Raw genomic sequence first — 20,182 nt, 5'->3', positions numbered from 1 at the left:
ACGTAGAAAATGGACTAGGGACAAGAACAAAATAAAAAAAGGTCACAACCATGGCAAGGGGCAACATGATCGCGTCAATATATTTGTGATAGCAAATATTGACTCTTTAGCAAAACAACACAATATTACATCCGCTATATCCGTTTAGAACAAGTTTGGCAAACCTGCCATATTTAAATCCTCTGCGCTTGAGCGTGAGATAAGAGACATATTTGTTTAAAGCAACTGATGTGAGAAGTCGTTAAACTCGGTTTCCGCTTCAAAGATATCATACGATTTAGGATGTTAAGGGCAGACGCTCGGTTTCTTTCTATTGAAATTTTATGTCAAATGATAGTTGGATCTGTTTCTAAAAAACATAGCATGTATGATTGCAATTGATTTTAAGTCATGCAAGCGCGTGTGTTATGTTTATATACTCGTGTTGACTATTTGTTTGCAATGTCCTTTTACGGGATTAAGTAATCCGCCAGTAAACTAAATGTGATATACATGTAATTGGGCAACACAATTATCAGTCGAGTTTATACATGTTCTCAACATATATCAACGCCGATATCAATAGCCGTATCATATTACAAAATAACAAAATTGCCCCATCCACTTAATCGAGCCATTATCTTGACACAGAAATATCTTGACATGAAATCATGGGTTTTTGCTTTTACAAAATGTTAAGTTTGTTTTGTAAAAAATTATCTAACAAATACAAATTGTGATCAAAACGGATTGTTCGAACCTGTAGTGCAGCTGTCCGTTTTATAATAAGAGCGTTTCTTTTTCGAATATTCAAATACAATCATGTTGCATTCAATTTGTGAAAGGGGCGTTTTGGTACGTTTCCTTTCGTTCATGAAAAAAATATTAGTATATTTTACAAGCGATTAAATCGTAAATGTTGTCATAACATTCTGAAATATCGTCCATGCTATTGGGTAAAAATACAACCTATTTGGTCAAGACTCACAATTTTATAGATGCCAAATGCCAAAAAGCATTTAAGTTATTGCAAGCCGTGTCATAACCTATATATTATTTACGATATACGTTAAGTAACTGGAAGAATTTTGGTTCACTACTGACGATAACGATATCATACGCATGCGCGGTATTGGCACGCAATCCTCCGTAATGCTAGGTTACACTACCACTGCGATTCATTTGCATTGTGCACTTTGAATACTATATAATGTTAATCCTCATGTCAACGTTAAATATTCATCCACCCGTAATTGCATAGTTTAAGGATATTGCATAGTTTTAAATAAAACCCCTAAAATTGGTCTGGAATAGTACCTCGTTTTTTTAGAAAAAAGTCTTATAATAATAATCGCTAGTTACGCTTAAAAAAAAAAAGGTTAAAGTCTGCACCTTCGACTTGGTTTTAATAAGTACAACATGTATGTTTGCCGTAATAAAATACATATAATATGCAACTGTTGGGCTAAAATTTCTTTTCCTCGAAAAGTAATGTCTACCATCGACTCTTCTCGGGATGCAATTTAAACTATACCCATCAACTTCCGATAACTTTTCAGTCAAAACAACTGTGAACATGTATTAATTTTTATGTTTGGTTGTCTAGATGAAATCGACAATATATTGATAATTTATTTGTTTCATAAAACATTATAGAGTTAAACTCGTGTTCATATTGCCTTTTTAAATAAACGTTAAAACTGTGTTGATATATGGTTCTACTTGATGTGTGTCTTTCTGACAAATTGCATAACGTGTACATATATTTCCTGCTAAAAGGACCTTGTACAAACCTAGAACAAAGGATAAACTACAAGTATATAGCAGAACAAACACGTATTCATATATTGCAAACAAGATTTGACTGTTTTGAGACCGTTAATCTGCTCAACACAGCAAGCATTGCAAAACTAATGGAACGAGATATAAATCCGTGTCACTGGCAGGCCTTTTGTCCGCTCCGTCAGACGTAAGAGACTACTTTTCCATGAAAGAGCAACGCAGTACGGTCACTGAAATGTCGGGATTTAATGGATTTAAGTTATATTCAGTATGACGTGCTTTTATGCTTTTATATGCTTGATATACAACAACAGATCGGATAGCTGTTGTTCGATTATATATGTGTTTGGCTGCAAGGGGTTATCTCATTGGTCTGTTTAATTCACTCACGCATTGTTTTCGACAGGATCACATATGATGTGCATCTGCAACAAGTCAATGTTGTTCATATTAAATGTACCTGTATATGACTTGTAATGAATAAATGTACGTATTTTCAAGTGATTGAAAACAATTATTACTTTTTCATATGCGTACACATTTTAATCTGTAATTAATCTGACAGACTTTAGGTAAGTATTTGTCATTGTAGAACAATGTATGAAACTATATGAAATTGGTAATTATGGTATTAACATGCATTTGATTTATTTTACACTATGTAAATAAAACCGCTCTGAAACTGAATTAAAATACGATTAAATCGATGTTCCTTGATCGGCACTTCAATGCATAGACACGATGGTATTTAAATGTAATTGTTATAACGCATACAAAACAATAGTCTTGCAAAGAAAACATTCCTTTTTTATTGTGATCGGGTTTCAACCTTGCCGTGACCCACCTTTACTAAGGAATATTCGCTCTATTGGCGTCGCACTTAAGTGCGGCGACTAGTATGTAATACGTTTATTTTTTGCTTATGGGAGGAGAAGTTATTTTACGGATCAATGTATATATTTTGTTGTCAGAATATCTTGCATAGTGGTGATTATTTGTGTAAATTAGTGTAAATACGTACTGCATTTGTGCCTATTACATTTACTACAACATGTATTGCCAATAATGCAAAGCTAATTGTTTTAATTAACTGATCACAGGGACTGGGCAATAATAAAAGATCACCGGGACTGGGTTAATACGCGAACCTGTGAAACTTTCTGGTTTTGTATAAAAACAAAACTTCTTGGTTCCACTATCCTAGCAACCACCTAGTTACTAATAAATGCGCTATATAGCGCGAAGCGCGACACGTATTAGAAATTGTTATAATGAGTCTTGATAAAGGAAGCAGCCGCTTATCAATGAGGAGCACCATCACTGCACCCCAGTCTTATTACTATCAAGACCTCCTACAGTTGCTTTTTTAAGAACCCCATATAGAATGCCGCAGGCCGGCCCCGTATCTTGCCAGTGGTATGGACCCTTTGGTATGGACCTGTAACCCCGCTCACTATCCGGCGTTAAAACTTCCGAGTTTACATTTAAACCGACTATTATTAATATCTTAGTTAGAAAGTGATTTTTCAAGCGGTTTCGTAGTGAAGTGGTTACACGTTCGCTTCACATGTGAGAGGCCCAAGGTTCGAGCCCCAGTAGAATCAAATTATTTTATTTGTGTTCTTTGTTAACTTTTTGTTTTGATGTAGACATTTTAGTTTAAATAAATATGCTATTTTATTGTAACCATTTTTTGTTTTTATTATGCCCATGAAATATATGTGTGAGATGGTGGGGGGGGGGGGGTTCGTAAACACATTAAAACTTTTACAGTGTTTTCATAACAATGCGTACTCAACCACTATCGTAAATGAGCAACGTAAGAATAAGTTCAGAATCATCTCCCCTTGTAGTTGAGAAAAATATGAAATTACGCTTACAAGATGAAGCAGATTTTTTTAAAACCTACACAGTTCTGTTCCATTAATGAAAACTGCACACGGATGCCAGTAAAAAAAGGAAACCACTGTAAATAAAATGAACTATGAAATATATGGGGGTTACAACACAAAATCAAAGATAATGGTTATTTGGGGGTTATAACACAACATCATAGATAATGATTATTCGGGAGTTATGACACAAAATCATACATAATGGTTATACTCGTATCCTTTTCTATTTTGTTTAAAATAATCGGCTTATATATTAAATTTTTACAGTAGAAAAAAATAGTTCCATGTAACTTCATTGAGTGACTTTACACTGATATTCCCGACGCCCTATGATGCTTTGCATCAATACTTATCTTGTAGACTGATTGTAAGGGCTATGTATTATGATGATTACAACTAATTGTATTAAGACCTCTTGCCTGAAAATAGATGTCTTATTATAAAATGCAAGGACATATGAAGTCGGTTAAATTATAAACTTTTCTGTTTTCTTATTAAATACAAACAATGTGTTTTGTTTGATATAATGATATGAACATAAACCCTTAAATGTAATAAGTATGAAAAAAAATTGTTGAAATGCATTCAAAGGCATATCATAAAAATCAAATTGCTCGAGACCAAACTGGCGTCAGCATTTCCCATCAAGGCGTAAAATCGTTTTGCAAATTTTAATCGGATGTTTTAACATTCATTATCCCCAACAATTGTACTCGATTTCCATTAAATGTGCTTTTTCCGATAATAATGTAGTGGATATTATCAAATCGTGTACGTAGTTTGTAGCGTAAAACTTAGAGGTCACCTGTGTGATACATCGTTATCATTATTTATTAATGACGCTGTTATAAACAAATTGATCTGGAAGATTTGTTTAAACATTACAGAATTGCAGTGTTTGTTTATTAACTTTACACGTAAATTGTTTAAAAATCATTCAGTCTCTCTAAATCATGCATAGAACCCAATACCGTCGAGCAAAGCCGATAAATCAGTAAAGGGTTAAACAAAGAAACCCTGTGCACATCTAATGGATAAAATATCACCCCATGTCACATACAGATCTTACATCCGTTACGTCAATTTGACTTGTTCGAGGTTAACATTCTAAAACAGTGCAAAACAGTGCCGTCACTTATATGTCAAAAGTTAATGGACTTATGCAGAATTCAGAATGACAAGCTTTTATTTGATGTGCTCTGTTTACAATAACTCGTTTTGCAGCTGTTTGCCGCGGGTTAAAAATACGCCAGTATTGGTTTGGCTACACACCCCCATGTATTCGCCAGCTTCCGCATAGGTTCATATAAGACGCGTTTAATATTCAATACAATAACTTGTATTTTATTCTTTCTCTTACTGCTCACGCAAATGATTATTACATTTTTTTTTCACTCGACGTTTACATTGAGAACAATATTAAATGAGATGGAATTGGTCGATTACCGTTTCCTATGCATACATATTAAAATTAATTCTGTTCCATTTATTACAACATTTTTTTTCAATTTCAGGTTGGAATGGATAGTTTGTTTTTACATCGAATATCAGAAAACAATTATAAAGCAGCATTTCTGTAAAATGAATCCATTGTGTGAGGCGGAAATTAGCATTTAAATAATCAATTTTGATAAACCATTATCTGGAATTAATCGAAGCTTTTTTGGGGGGTTCTTATTATGTTCACATTGAGGCACTTTTCGAATGCAACTGTAATGGCAAGTATGATCTTAGAAATGATTTTGCTGTTGTTGTTGTTCATTATCTCTCGTGGTGCTTCAGAAAGAGCGTTCATTCAACGTTTAATGTTATATATATATAATTTTATATGTAACATATTAATAAATCGAACGATTATATACATTATAAAACACAAAGTATAACAGAGTAGTGTAGATAGCAAACACATCGAATAAGTTGAGCAGGAAAGAGACAGAAGAGTAAAAGCCGAGTGCAGAGTAAAAGAAGTTGCGGTAGGAAAGGAAGCAGTTGCGGGACGGGGCATCGTTAGCAGAATATGGTTTGGTCCTAAGATGAATTATGGTCAGAATCTATGACTATCTCGGATTACCAACTGAACATGTTTGAATATTAATTAATTTTCTTTGTATGATCCGTTTTTAACACCTGCAAAAGTAGTTGCACAGTTATTTGTTGGAAAATGGACAGATTGTGAAAGAATATTATTATTTATTTCAGTATTTATTTTACAATGGTCGAACAATGTTATATTTATATTCAATCCAAGCAAAGTGACAATATGGCCTTTTAACAATGTTTATCGCGTACAAATGTCCATATAAGCTGCCTCAATGCATTCATAAACGTGCATGTATAGCATTAGATGTCGCTCACCATGATATCGTAGTGATCTCTTATTTTCTCTTCAATTTAGGCACACGATCGATTAACGTTTTTAAATGGGACCGCCTTCATGTATTTAAGCGCACAAAGCTGACTCACACATCGGGCGACAAGATATATTGAATTAAATTTACAATTTACAAAATAAAATTAACATTTTAGCGATTTAAATATCATGAACGACTTTTTCATTTCAATATAAAATCTCGTATGACATACAGGAAATGAAAGTGTTTGGTTGTAGGAATTTTTGAGGAAACATTATAAACAAATAGAGGAAAATATATTTGTTGGAATATCGATTTTAATTCACGAGTGAGCATAGAAAATAATATTGCGCCACGTGTGAACATACAAAAAATGTGAATAACGAATGAATTAAAATCGATATTCCATCAAATTCAACAAATGCTCTTCTTATTTTATATAAAAATTAAAGGGTTTGTATGTTTGCCATTCATATATATAACAATGACAATATAATTCCCCATTGGGCGCCCCGAAATGATATTACATGTATGTTCAAATGAAGACAATCCGTATGTTTTTAAAAAACTTCAATTTAGAGAAGTCGCCCTTGGTAAAATAGGGGGTCACAATGGAAAATCAAAAATAACTAACAATAATTTAGGGGAAACAATGAAAATTATCGTTAATTTACACTGTTATTGTTCACTGTTTGAAAAAGTGTAATATCAATTCATTTATATTTCTCTATAAACCATCAGAAAGCAAAAAATAAAGCAAGTCTATTTGTAAAATATGTTCTTATTGTCGATACGTACAACCTTCCAAAAACAATGAATATATCATTTTGTCATTTTATATAATAGTCTTAATTAAATACTTTATTTAATTATATCGGAGATGAATTCTTCCTTGGATTTAAAAATAAACTTAGTTCCATCCATTGCATATTACGATTATATAATACTATAGTATATTAGGCACGTATTTGTGAAATTTTGCTATTCAGCTATTCGATTCTGTTTTAACTTGCGTACGTCTTACATGAATATGAGTTTACGTATAAGTAAACTAAATTTCTATATCGATAGTTCAATAAAATACATAGCATATACATCTCTGTGATTTCTTGTTTAATTGCATTTTTATAGTATGCAAATAAAACGAAAAGTACGCAATATGTCATTCGACTGTTGCAGGTATTCTATGTTTGCAAGGGTAAGACTCGAGATAAGCGAAAATATTGATTGTGACTGGGTCTGTATTACATTATGACAACATTATTAAGCAATATATGCGTTGTTCAAATAGTTAATGCATTTCGTACTTTTCCTAACACTTGTAGAAAATAACGGTAATTAGAATAAAAAACTATTTTTAAAAGGTATATATATATATATATATATATATATATATATATATATATATATATATATATATATATATATATATATATATATTCTTGACAAAGCAGCAGCACTGCGTTGTGATTTTATTGACATTCCATTAAACGTGCGTAACGCAATTATCCAAATATGCCAGAATTGCATGCAATGCTGATGTAATATATATATCGTATATATATGTTAAAAAAAAAAAGTCTGTCATTGGTATTGTACAATAGAAGTTTTTGCGATCTACCCAAAGCATATGTTGAATGTATGTCGAGATATGACCTTACTACAATTGTTAAGTTTGTATTTGCGCCTTATTAAATTCTGCTTTTTTATACAAACACACAATGTATTGTCCTTGTAGAACTAAGCCTATTCAACGCATCTATAAGAAACATCACCAAGAACTTTAACATTTTTAATCCAGTGTTATGTCAGCTTAAAAATTCTGTGTAAAAGTCGGAAACAGGTCAATGGGACGTCATTGACTTTGTGGACACAAGGACGTGAGGATTTGGCACTGCTTATTTCCTCTGTAACTTTATTCAACATCGTGGTCGCCCTGCGCTATGGTGCCATATAAACCACAGATACATATCATAATGTAATTGCAAACTTTATTCATCAGTATGTTCGCTCTTCGCAAAAACGCCATAGCCATATCTTGCACTGTTATCCTCGTTAAACTGGCGTTTATTTTAATAGTTCTCGTTCTCGTTGACTTGGAAGTGTGATTCATACAGTATAAATAATTTATCTTTGGTGGTTTATATAAGACGTATTGTGTACTATGAACCAGTTGTACCAATAAAACTTACATATTTTCTTAATTATATTGATATTCGATTATCTAAACATTCAAATCATAACGGCAATCCTTATAACTTTTACTTTTAAGGGGATATGATTATAATAAATTTGCAGTCATAAAAATGTCTTTGTGTAGTTAAAACATGCTCGTCTTTTTAAGGTATATTTGGCATTCATCATTATTCATTATGTATTTAACTTGTAACAAGTCCTAACTATTGGTGCTTTTAACAAGAAGAAATGGTCATGACAATAAGCTCATGAAAGAGGTAATGCACCATTGTCTTGACAAAGCAACAGCACCGCGTTGTGATTTTATTGACATTCCATTTAACGTGCGTAACGCAATTATCCAAATATGCCAGAATTGCATGCAATGCTGATATAATCCAAAGTTGCATTAATAATTATTTCTCGTGGGAGTTTTATCACCGTATTGACGCAATGTTTAATATTTTATGCCTCGTTTCCCACAGAATATCCTGAACCTGGTCGACCGACTGTGGATATTGAACAAAACAAGAACGAGGTGTAATTTTAATACGTTTTTTATATGAGCTATCAATTGTTCTTCTCAATATATACCCATATACATGGGTATACAGTCAATCCTGAATTCAGCGGTCACTCAAGGGAAATGATCAAAGTGACCGTTGTCCACAGGTGACCGTTGCATTCGGATCACAATTTTAAGAACATTTTAATAACAGCATTAACTTACGCGTGTACATTGAATAATAGAGAATAATATCTTTTAGATTGATTTAATTTCATATTGTTAAATTAAACAATGACTTTATCAACGCTGGTATAATTGTTTACTCATGCATCTCATTCATTCAGTAAATAAAGCTTGTCACGTTCCGTTGACGTCACGTTCGTAAAAGTCTAAAAAGCGGATTCGGTGTCATAAACCGATAGTACGGTGTAATTGTACCGTTCTAATTCAAAGAAATAGCGGTCATTTAATTTAGCGATAATTACTTTCAACAAGTCATAAACTCTAATATATTTTCTTTTGAAGATACCCCCACAATTATCCCCGCAAAAGAAACCTTCTCAACACCTTATAATTTGTTTACTCGCAGCGGGCCGCTTTTATAATATCATAGACAATTACCGCTTTCAGACGCTTTAAACGCAAAAAAGACGGACAAATAATGTGCTGTGTTTTTAATTTTCGCGACTCGAGACGACTGACGCGTGACCGTTAATTTCAGGTCAAACATGAATTTCGGAGTGGAATATAGTGGCCGTTGGCCGTTATGGTCAGGTGGCCGTTAAATTCAAGTGTAATATAGAGTTTTTTTCGTCGGGGGGATTCCAGACTGACCTTTTATCTACAGGTGACCGGTAAATTCAGGTGGCCGTTAGGTCAGTTTCGACTGTATACAGATATATATATATATATATATATATACATGATCTAATTTAGTTGTTATACAGGTTCGACAGATGCATGTATTAATTTTGTGTTATCCGTAGCATTTCATAAGAGGATTTTTAACAATGTCTTCATTTAAAGGCAGTCCAATTGATACACATGTTTTCAATTCTTTCATTTGTTCTTTTGAATGCGTGCACTTGGCAATCGTATTTAAACTTAAACATTCCAGAGTCGTTTGATAGGTTCAGAATATGCATGGGATTATCTTTTAAATACCATTTTTTCTACTTTTATGTTAATCTCCATGTGGTTCTGCCACCGTAGCATGAAATAACTCGTTTAGGAAAAAACACAGCGGTTTATTCCCCTATACCTGTTTAGCTTGTGTCTGGCGCGTTGAGTAACTTCTCCGTTCTATAGGACGCATGTTTCCTTCATTTACGCACGTATTTGAGGCGTTTTTGTTTGGTTCGGATTCTCTCTATTCAGCAGCTTGTCTTCTTTCTCATGTATTGGTGTCATTTGTTATGAAATAATCCATGCTGAGCTTAAAAAGATTTGACTTTTTATCAACGATTAAAGCAGATATTGCATCGATTTGCTTGCTGGCACGTTTTAATATCTGGATTTTGCATCTTTAATCACAAAATACCTTAACGGCTTTCTTGACTATAAGTATAATTGCTGCTGGGTTCGTTGGATCATCTATTTATCTGACTTCTATGCATTGTCAGGGTTATGTGTGAATGTTTCGATGTACAGCTCAAACGTTTTGTGTACAAAATATCGGGTTTATCATCATACAGAATAGACGCAAGATATGCACAGAGCTTACAATATATTTGTGCTGTTCTATCTTATCTGTAAAATTCTGTTGAATGCATAACTTTCCACGGATAATTAAAAGGGAATGTCCAGCCCCTTTCTGGCAAACGCTTAGGCTTGTGTTGCCCTCGTCTTTCTGGCAAGTTACACAGTTCATTTCATCCATTTCAGGATTAAAAATGGCGAATATTACGACCAAAGTGGGATCTAGGGCTGACGATTGCGTATATGTTGTATTCAATATTCTTTATTGTAAGCGAGCGGCGCTGTACCATTTGTAACCACTTATAATACATTAAGAGTCAATAATAACGATATTAGACCACAACATCCAGACTTTTATTGAAAGTATGATAAAATGAACGTAACATTTTTTATATCGTGTATGATATTTGGTGTCATCGGATGCAAACCGAAATACCAATGTATGCACTTAAAGGACGCCAGGAGAATCAAACCGTTCCCTTGTTAAGCGAAATTGACGATATCATTCTAGATCTTCTTAGGAACGCTTAAGATAAATGGATGGATTGTTGATTTTTAGAGGCCTTTATTAGACATGTGTACGTCAGCCCTTGAACAATAAGAACCTCGTTCGAAAATGAATAAAATAATTGTCTTTACAAACAGATGATTGTATGGTCGAATTGTGAAATATAGTGTTATTGGATTTAGTGTTTTATTGATTTGATTGTCTTACTTTATCGTACAGGCATTAAATTTTAGATTTCCGTGGTATAATGACCAATTATATATATTGTTTGTCTATGATTATTTTAAATTTATGTGTATGTACAATTCCCTTTATATATACTTCTGAGTAGGATAACTATCAACATGCCGTTCTTGCGGCACAGTATGTTTACATTTAACCGAAGATATTGTATTATTATGTTTATATCAACGTTTAGTTTCTACACTTGGTGAACCATTAAATAAAATTTACAACATCTAACCTTATGTTATAATATCGAATATGTGTATGATCGTTCGTTTCCTTCCTTCTCCACTCAAAATTAGCCTTATAGATTCACTGCAGCAGCAGTGTAACAATAAAATAGACTTATGTTAAACATCCCAGTAGCAATTGGAAAGTTTTGCTTATATAGAAATTCGTTTATGCAACTTAACTTAAAAAGCACGGTTGCTATTTGCAATCTTTACAAGTCTACATGTATGCAGGGTCGATCTCCGCCGTTATTGTTGTGAGTAGTCTAAACACCATTTTTCTCCCCTTTAACGTAATTGCAAGTGGTTTGACACTGTGCCAGTTGATTACTATTATACACGTGCTCTTACTCGAATCTTTTTTCGAGTTATGCTCACCAACGTTTGTGTTGAGAGACAAACGTAAATGTTTAAATGAAAAAAGAAATGTTTAATTTATAAACGACTTGGCCTAGACATTGCTAAGAAATGAAACAATATACTGAACATGAACAAGATACCAGAAGTTAAAAATATTCACAATTGGAATGGTAAGAGTGTAGTCTGAAATATTTGATGGCTAAAAACTCTATAATAAACCATCTATTGGACGCTGTTGATTTTGCACGCTCCGGTATCTACATTGGACTACCAATGCAACCATGCAATATTATAACGTGCTGTTATAAAATAATAAAAAATGTCTGTGTTAGTCAGTGAAAGTGTCTTTTAAATTTCGAAAAAATAATAGTGTGTGTGTTTTCATGTTACTATTAACTATGTTTCAAATTACAATTGTTTCTTCAATCACATGTTTGCTTGATATTAATGCATCCTATACTATGATAAATCACAGCTAAAACATTGATACATGATGATGTGTTTCTATATCTTAGGGTCATTTAGCCATATATTTAATGTACACAGTACATTCTAATCAAATGTTGGGAGTTATCATCGTTTGGGTCTAAATTGAGACGTTATTGAGTCATAAAGTGTCCAATAAACCTCGCAAAGTCTCGTATATATATATATATAACTTTATAGCTTTATCTATGTTTTGTTTGGTTCAAATATCCATAAATGACAACCAGTCGTCCTTGAAGTAAATTTCGCAAAATGTAGAGCCAAGCTTAAAACAAGAGAACAAATACATTTAAACTTTTATTTACAGCTGAATACGTCACGAGTTGCATACATATTTTCTATGTGAGATAAATTGAGAACAACGTTCTTTTTGCATTATTTTAAATGTTCATATAAATATATTTCGCCAAAACAAATACTTTTGCAAGATACTTGATTCCTCATTTATTAAAGTGATAGTATGGGAATCTAACAGTATATAGGTGTCTATCGCAACCGTAGTTTATTTTTGGTGTTTTCACTTCATATACACTTATATTTGTTAATGCAGCATCAACATACTAAAACAATATCCCGGAAAGACAAAAATAATGCATTTGAGTATCAACCGTACTTTCGCTCTGAAATCTGACGACAAAAATGATTCGATGTACGATGTGAGTCTAAATGCAGTTTTCATGCAGATTCGTTCATACGACACAAAGACAAATTTTGTTGGGTGAGTCATGTAAAATATCGAAAATAAAATATATTTTTTATTAACAACTGGTAGCAAGATGAGTTGTAGATAATTGGTCAGTTACCACATTTTAACAAATTCTTTTGACATGTTAATTCTTTTCAGCTCAATTCAACAGTGAAAAAATGCCCATAATATCACTTTAATAAAGGTTTTTAAATAAACAGGCACAAGATGCGATACACTAGTATCGTTATTTATTCATGGGTGTGTAATAAACCATTTGCTCTGGTAGATTGTTTTAACTGTCGGAACTACACATTATGTGTATTTATTTTACACGTTAATACATCAAAATAAACATGAATAACTATTTAAGATGCATAGTAGTTTTAAGTAAATGAGCGTAACGTCGCGCGCGCACAAAACGTCACGTTTGTTTACTTCATTGCTGTGAGCGTTGTTTCTGTAGAAATATAATAGTTTACATTTATATTATTTGGTTTCTATTGAGGGTGATGCTAGGAAATATATATTTTTTAAATCTATTATTCACAAATAAAGATCTACAACGAATATCCGAGTCTCTATTAAAAAACGATTTTTTTTTAAAATAAAATTGTATCACTGGATTGTTTAAAACGTTGGGTGTCTGTAAATGTGAGACAATGAGTCAGCAAATATTGTGAGCCTTCAAAAAACACGAAAATAGCATTAATACAAATTTTAAACACACATAAAACGTAGTCATTGAAGAAACAAAAGAAGGTTGTCGAACGTGTTTTATATTGCCTTATATACAAAACATATCAGTAACCATGCATTTGAGTATCGAATGAAAATACCATTTTCTCAATAAAATGACACAACCATAAAATTAAGTCCATTACAGGTTTGGTTATTTCAGAATTTTTCATCTGTTTTAAATACACATAGGTTGAGTTCACCCTAAACTATTGATGTTAGTATAGTATTTACTATTTGGACAGAGTATTCGGTTCTACCCTTAGAGAATTGCGGATAGTTTTCGAATACCAAATTATCGACAATGGAGAAATTAATTTAGTATCTCGGATTTTAAACAGCGTATTAACAAATCACTTTAATCGCTTTAAGGTAGCGCACCTCTAATGATTTCCTGCGATTTCTTCGAAGGTTGAAGAGCCTACTATAAGGTGCCGTAGCCTAGTGGTTAAGGCGATAGACTAGAAATCTTTTGGGATATTTCCGCGCAGGTTCGAATCCTGCCGACGACGTATACTTTTTTGCGACGCGATTTATTTATTTTCTAACGTAATTTGATTTAATATGGCATATAAGCTATATTTATTGTTAAATATGTTGCAATTTTTATGCACATTCTTCAATTATTAAAATTAAAACAACGTTATGGCGAAATTGGGTGATTTACTGTTGAAAATACGAACCATGCATGTTGCATTTTTATTTTTATTTCAAAAAGTAAACGGTAAATCTGTCTAGTTCTTGGTATTTTTGCTGTATATAGTGTTTCTATAAAAACTAAGTTTAAAATATGACTTAAATGATACTATTTTGAATTTTATGACACTTTGTTTTTAACCGACCCAATTTTTACTTGGCTGAAATCACTTACATTTCATGGCGCTCTTCCATAGATAAAACTTTGTAAAAAATAAATGTCTGTAAAAGAATACTTATTTCATCTTGTTTAAACTCTAAACACCTTTACAGCATCTGTACACACCAACTGCATGCCCATATTTGGAAATTTGAATGAATTATGGAACTTTTATATACCCCAGGGGTGAAAATAAACTGGACAAAAGCCGAGCGTGGGGGTGGTTTTGAAAAAATCGGTATATTTCTTTAAAAAGCGTGGAAAGCCTACCTACAAATTTGCATGTAGTTCAGTGAAATGATGCTGATTAAGAAAATAATTAATTAGATTATATTTGGATATGTGCCCATTAGAGGTGCGCTACCTTAAACAACGTTGATTTCCACAATCAAAATGTGAATAACTTTCGCATATCTGGCATTCGTTATTCGGATCTTTGTGTTTGCACAATCGCTCTCACCTATGTTTATTCCCAGCCCATAAATTCCGAAACGTAAATACATTTGCGTTGTTCAATTATAATAAGCAATTTGTTGTACATATAGGGGTATCAAATTGATGTCAAATGTATACCTTTTATCTATACACAAAGTTGCCTATATGAAGTTCTCAAGTTAGAAACAACACAATACTATGTGTCTGAGATAAAGTATACACACACATCTAAACTATGCATAGAATAATACACACCAAGACATCGCGTTTAAACATAAATTTATTTCAGAAACAACATTTCTTGTTTCGAATACAACTGACGGTTAAAGCGCCATATGTACCAATAGAAACGGCATCGACATACATACAATGTAACATACTTAATACAAGTACACGATTTATATGTTTTTGTTATATAGTTAGCGAATGAATCTTTTTCGGATTATGTGTACTCTACGCTTCATATTTCAGCAAATATATAGTAAATAAACGATGTGATACAAAGAATAGTTGCATGCACTCGTTATAATATAACTGTTATCAAATATCTCCAAATACTAAAAGTTTTAAGCAAAGTATTGAAAGCTATAACACGTTAATTAATTTACCAAGGTTTATCTACATGCATAGGTCATTGGGTTTATAACGTTCCATTTTATTGATATTTTCTCTTGATAGGCGTTTCTTGTTTGATTTAATTATTTTGAATTTGTTTAGCAGTCACATAAACAACCAAGCTATGTAATATGGAATTTTTACACCCATTATTGCTGCTTCTTCCTGTATTTGCGCGATGATTATCTGAGATATTAACTCTATGATTCTATATTCTCAAATCTTTTCTATAAAGAAGGAATGTAGTTGACAATTGTTAATAGTTTTATTTGATCGTTCGTCAAAAAGTTGTAATTCTGTTACTCTTGTATCTTCAATGCAATTGAGTAATTAAATAGTAATTAAATTGAATGCGTTTTAATTCCTTTTTATTATTGTTTAATTTGAGTTACAATGCTATGACGTTAAATTTTATTTACACTTAAATGTATTATAAATATTGCTGGGCCAAGTGTGAGGTTGAGCGCTCTATAACCAGGTTTAAACCCCCAATGCTTTGCATTGACCGTTCCAAGGCGGTGACCCCAGCTTTATTCATATTTTGTGTTTATGTTGGTTTGTATTGTGCTGTATTGTGCTGTTTTGTACTGTTTTGGCAATCGGTCACTTGCCTTAAATAAAGGACCAACTAATTGTTTTTAATGAAAATTCAATACTGCTCCAGCAGCTGGAGTTTCACTTCTTTATATGGTAAACAAGGGAATGACTAAGTGAGTCCACTAAATGAACGTACCCGTTTTAACATTATGAACAACATCCACATTTTATGATGCATGAGAATAAAAGAAAACCTAATTGTGCAGTCGTATATCATTCTATATAGGCCTTTGTTGTCTATGTAAAAACGTTTCAATGTTAAATATGATGGTACGAAAGGAAACTAACTGCATACCCTATTTAAGTGAATTTTTATAACAATGCAATTTAAAATTCCTCAAAAGTTATATGGTATGTAATGCAGTCTATCAAAATGGGCCCCCGAAAATAACTTCAACCCGGTGGACGGCTTAAAAATATTACGACTTTTATATAGATGTGATTTTCACTTTCAGTTCCGAATTGGAACCAGGCATCATTATAATTTCAAATATAGCACAGTAACAACTCAGCTATTTTCGAATATCCATTAAGAAAAATACTTGCAATCTATCCAACCTTAAAGGTCATGGCGTCTGATCGTAAGATACAATACATTTTGTTGAAATGATGTGTGATGCCGTTTAATCTCCTGTTACCAGTTTGCAAGACGATATATCTAATCCGAGATTCTAAGGCATACTAGTGTACTCTTTCAGCCTTAGACTTTGGATAACTAAAGCCAGTTTGATATTAAATCTGACTTTGTCGTGATTAGTATGAACACCTGTAAGTGCGTTCAAGCCATGTAGTCGCGTGTCTTTATGTTTATAACTGCTGCTTTAGTATTTGGTCAATGTGTTCCTTATAGCGATAAAAAAGCTGCAAATTCAATACAATGTAAGGATGAATTTATTAGGCGAGTAATGATGAAATATCCATAAAGCTTTTCCTTGGTTTACTTCTTTAGTGAATGTGGCGGTTGAATTTCGTGTTTTTCTGCACATCATTCAACGCATGTGGATGGTTCCTAAACTAAAACATTAGATTGCAATGTATTTTCGAAGTGTAATATGTCGACATTCTATGTATACATTGCATTGTAGCTCAAATTAGTGCGACGCAAAATTACAATATCGCTGCACAAGAAAAAAAGTGCGCACACACCAAACGCGTGGAAAAATGTAATTATGGTAAATGTGCACTATTCTTGTGTCTGTTCCCTGACAATGCAAGAGAAAAGCGAAAATAATTTAAACCATTAAGACCAGTAGCCTTGAGTGGTTTTCAAAGCATTTATTCAACATCACATGTACCTACAAGACTATACGGTGGAGAAAGGCCGATAAATCACCTCAACGTTCCCTGCTAATGGATACAATATCACACCGCGTCGCAGACATATGTTACGTCCGTTCCGTCAGACATACTTGTTCGTGTTCATCAGTCCAAGACAAAGAAAAGCAGTTCCGTCACTTATATGTTAGGATATATTGGACTTGTATAGAAGGTTAAATATTTGTCAATATTGGTTGCGCAACTAAGGGCGATTTATTCGGTTTCTTTCGGAGAGGTTCCTACGGAACAACATTCGATATATATAGAGTACAAGATAAGTATTGATGCAAAGCATCAACGGGCGTCGGGAATTTCAGTGTAAAAAAGACTCAATGAAAGTACATGGAACGATTTTTTTCTACTGTAAACATTAATATATTGGCCGATTATTTTAAACAAAATAGAAAAAGATACTGGTATAACCATTATCTATAATTTTGTGTTATAACTCCCAAATAACCATTATTTATGATGTTGTGTAATAACCCCCAAATGACCATTATCTATGATTTTGTGTTGTAACCCCCAAATATTTCAAAGTTCATTTTATTTACAGTGGTTTCCTTTTTTAATGGCATCCGTGTGCAGTTTTCATTAATGGAACAGAACTGTGTAGGTTTTAAAAAATCTGCTTCATCTTGTAAGCGTAATTTCATATTTTTCTCAACTTCAAGGGGAGATGAATCTGAACGTATTCTTACGTTGCTCATTCACGATAAGGGTTGAGTACTCATTGATATGAAAACACTGTAAGAGTTTGAAAAAAATTGAATGAAACTGTAAATTGCATAAAGAAGCTGCATTTCGCAATACTTTGAAATTCAGTAAAAGATCATAATAGATTTATTGCTCCGATATTCATCATTTTCAATAGGATTCGAGTAATACTGATATAAAAACACTTAACAAGTTTGGAAAGATTCAGACGAAAGTTGTGAAATCTTTTAAACAAGTGGAAATTGTGTATTTTGTCAAATTTAATAGAAACATTCTGGACTTATTGTCCCGATGTTTCTCATATTAAATGAGGTAAAAATGCTCATTGATATGAAGACACTGTAAGTTTGGAAAGAATCTCATAACAATGTTGACATAATTACCTAACCAAGCAGTTTTTTACTTTTATTTTTAAATTCAAAGAGACATAATTCTGGACTTATGGTCCGATATTGCTCATATAGAGTTTGTGTTGGGTCCTCATTGATAAAAAAACCTATGCAAGTTTGGGAACAATCGGATGAAAATTTTGGACTTCGAACAACGATTTCAAAATTTCTCAAATTCTAAGGAAGATAACTATGGACGTAATGGTCGGATAATGCTAAAGGGCCCATACCACCTGGATAGTTTTACGTGTCGCGCTTTGCGCTCTATATGTGGGACACAGCTCCTCCTTGATAAGCGGCTGCTTCCTTTATCGCAACTCATTGTTACAATCAATAATACGTGTCGCGCTTCGTGCTCTATATGTGGTAGGGATAGTACTTAGGACCTATGATAGACAACTATAAAAATACATGGATAATAGATGTTTTGTTTGCATTTATTTGTTAATATAAAAGTACGTGTATATTTTAAAAGATATTAAAGTGATGTAAGAAATTTTAATTAGCGTTGTCACCACGCGGCATCCATTAATTTTAATAAAAATGTCCAATTGTAGTTAAATGAATTTTAAAATGTCTTCATATTTATATTTATATTTATTAACCTGATTGTAAAAAATTGTCAGCCGCCAAACTGTTCCGTTCGTGCCGGAACCCGGGATTGAACCAGGGGCCTTTAGATGATTGTTGCGTAAACAACTTCAGTCTAACGCTCTCCCAACTGAGCTATTCCGGCTGACATCATTTATGTACTGCTATTTGGTGAAGTTGTGTATAACGATCGTTATTATATGTCTTTTAATAAACTAATACATTGTACGTTTTCGTACCACTACGCCTTCCAATAAACTTGCTTGCGCGATAGGTCGTCAACTATCGTACTTCATTTATTCTCCACTAAATAAGCAAATAAGAAATAAACCACAACATAAATATATTTTGATTATGTTTTGTTTTTATACAAAACCAGAAAGTTTCGCGTATATGCCCAGTCCATGTGATCTTTCCCCTGTGATCAATTGTGGATCAGTTATTAATTAAAACAATTAGTTTTGCATTATTGGCAATATATGTTGTAATAAATGTAATAGGCACAAATGCAGTACTTATTTACTCTAATTTATACAAAAAATCACCAATATGCAAGATATTCTTTAAACACAAATATATACATTGATCTGTAAAATAACTTCTCCTCCCATAAGCGAAAAACAAATGCATTACATAGTAGTCGCCGCTCTCCACAGCGACGCCAATAATTAGTTTTGTGTTCTCTTGCTTGATGCACAATTTAATGATCAAGTTTTTTTAGGGCACTTGTTAGATTGAGAAAAATGCTAGATAAAACCTCATTACCGATCCTCATCGTATTTAGAAGACGACATGCTGTTCCATTAACAACACCAGGTTTTATCAATTTTATGTTATAATTGATATTGTTAGCGAAATCAAATAGCAGGAAACAATTATTTCGCAAATATGCTGTGAAAAGTACCCATTGTGTGATGTGAATTAGGCATTTAAATAATCAACTAAACACTTTGAGACACAATTATCAGGAGTTAATCCAAGCATAGTAGCTAATTATATTATCAAGGAAGCAATAATCTTAATGCAAGCATAATTCCAAGTAGGG

The 20,182-nt window shown here is 32.9% G+C and overlaps 1 non-coding gene across 1 annotated transcript; it reads right to left on the bottom strand.

Annotated features, from left to right (window-relative positions):
• Positions 1-19,192: 19,192 nt before the first annotated feature.
• On the bottom strand, positions 19,193-19,282 carry Trnaf-gaa (transfer RNA phenylalanine (anticodon GAA)). Its single transcript is given in 2 exon segments — positions 19,193-19,228; positions 19,246-19,282. It is a non-coding gene; the product is annotated as a tRNA-Phe (tRNA).
• Between the last annotated feature and the right edge of the window lie 900 nt (positions 19,283-20,182).

This window comes from Dreissena polymorpha, chromosome 2 (assembly GCF_020536995.1).
Source record: "Dreissena polymorpha isolate Duluth1 chromosome 2, UMN_Dpol_1.0, whole genome shotgun sequence".
In the NCBI taxonomy this organism is placed as follows: Eukaryota; Metazoa; Mollusca; class Bivalvia; order Myida; family Dreissenidae; genus Dreissena; species Dreissena polymorpha.
This window is presented reverse-complemented; position numbering and strand designations above follow the sequence as displayed.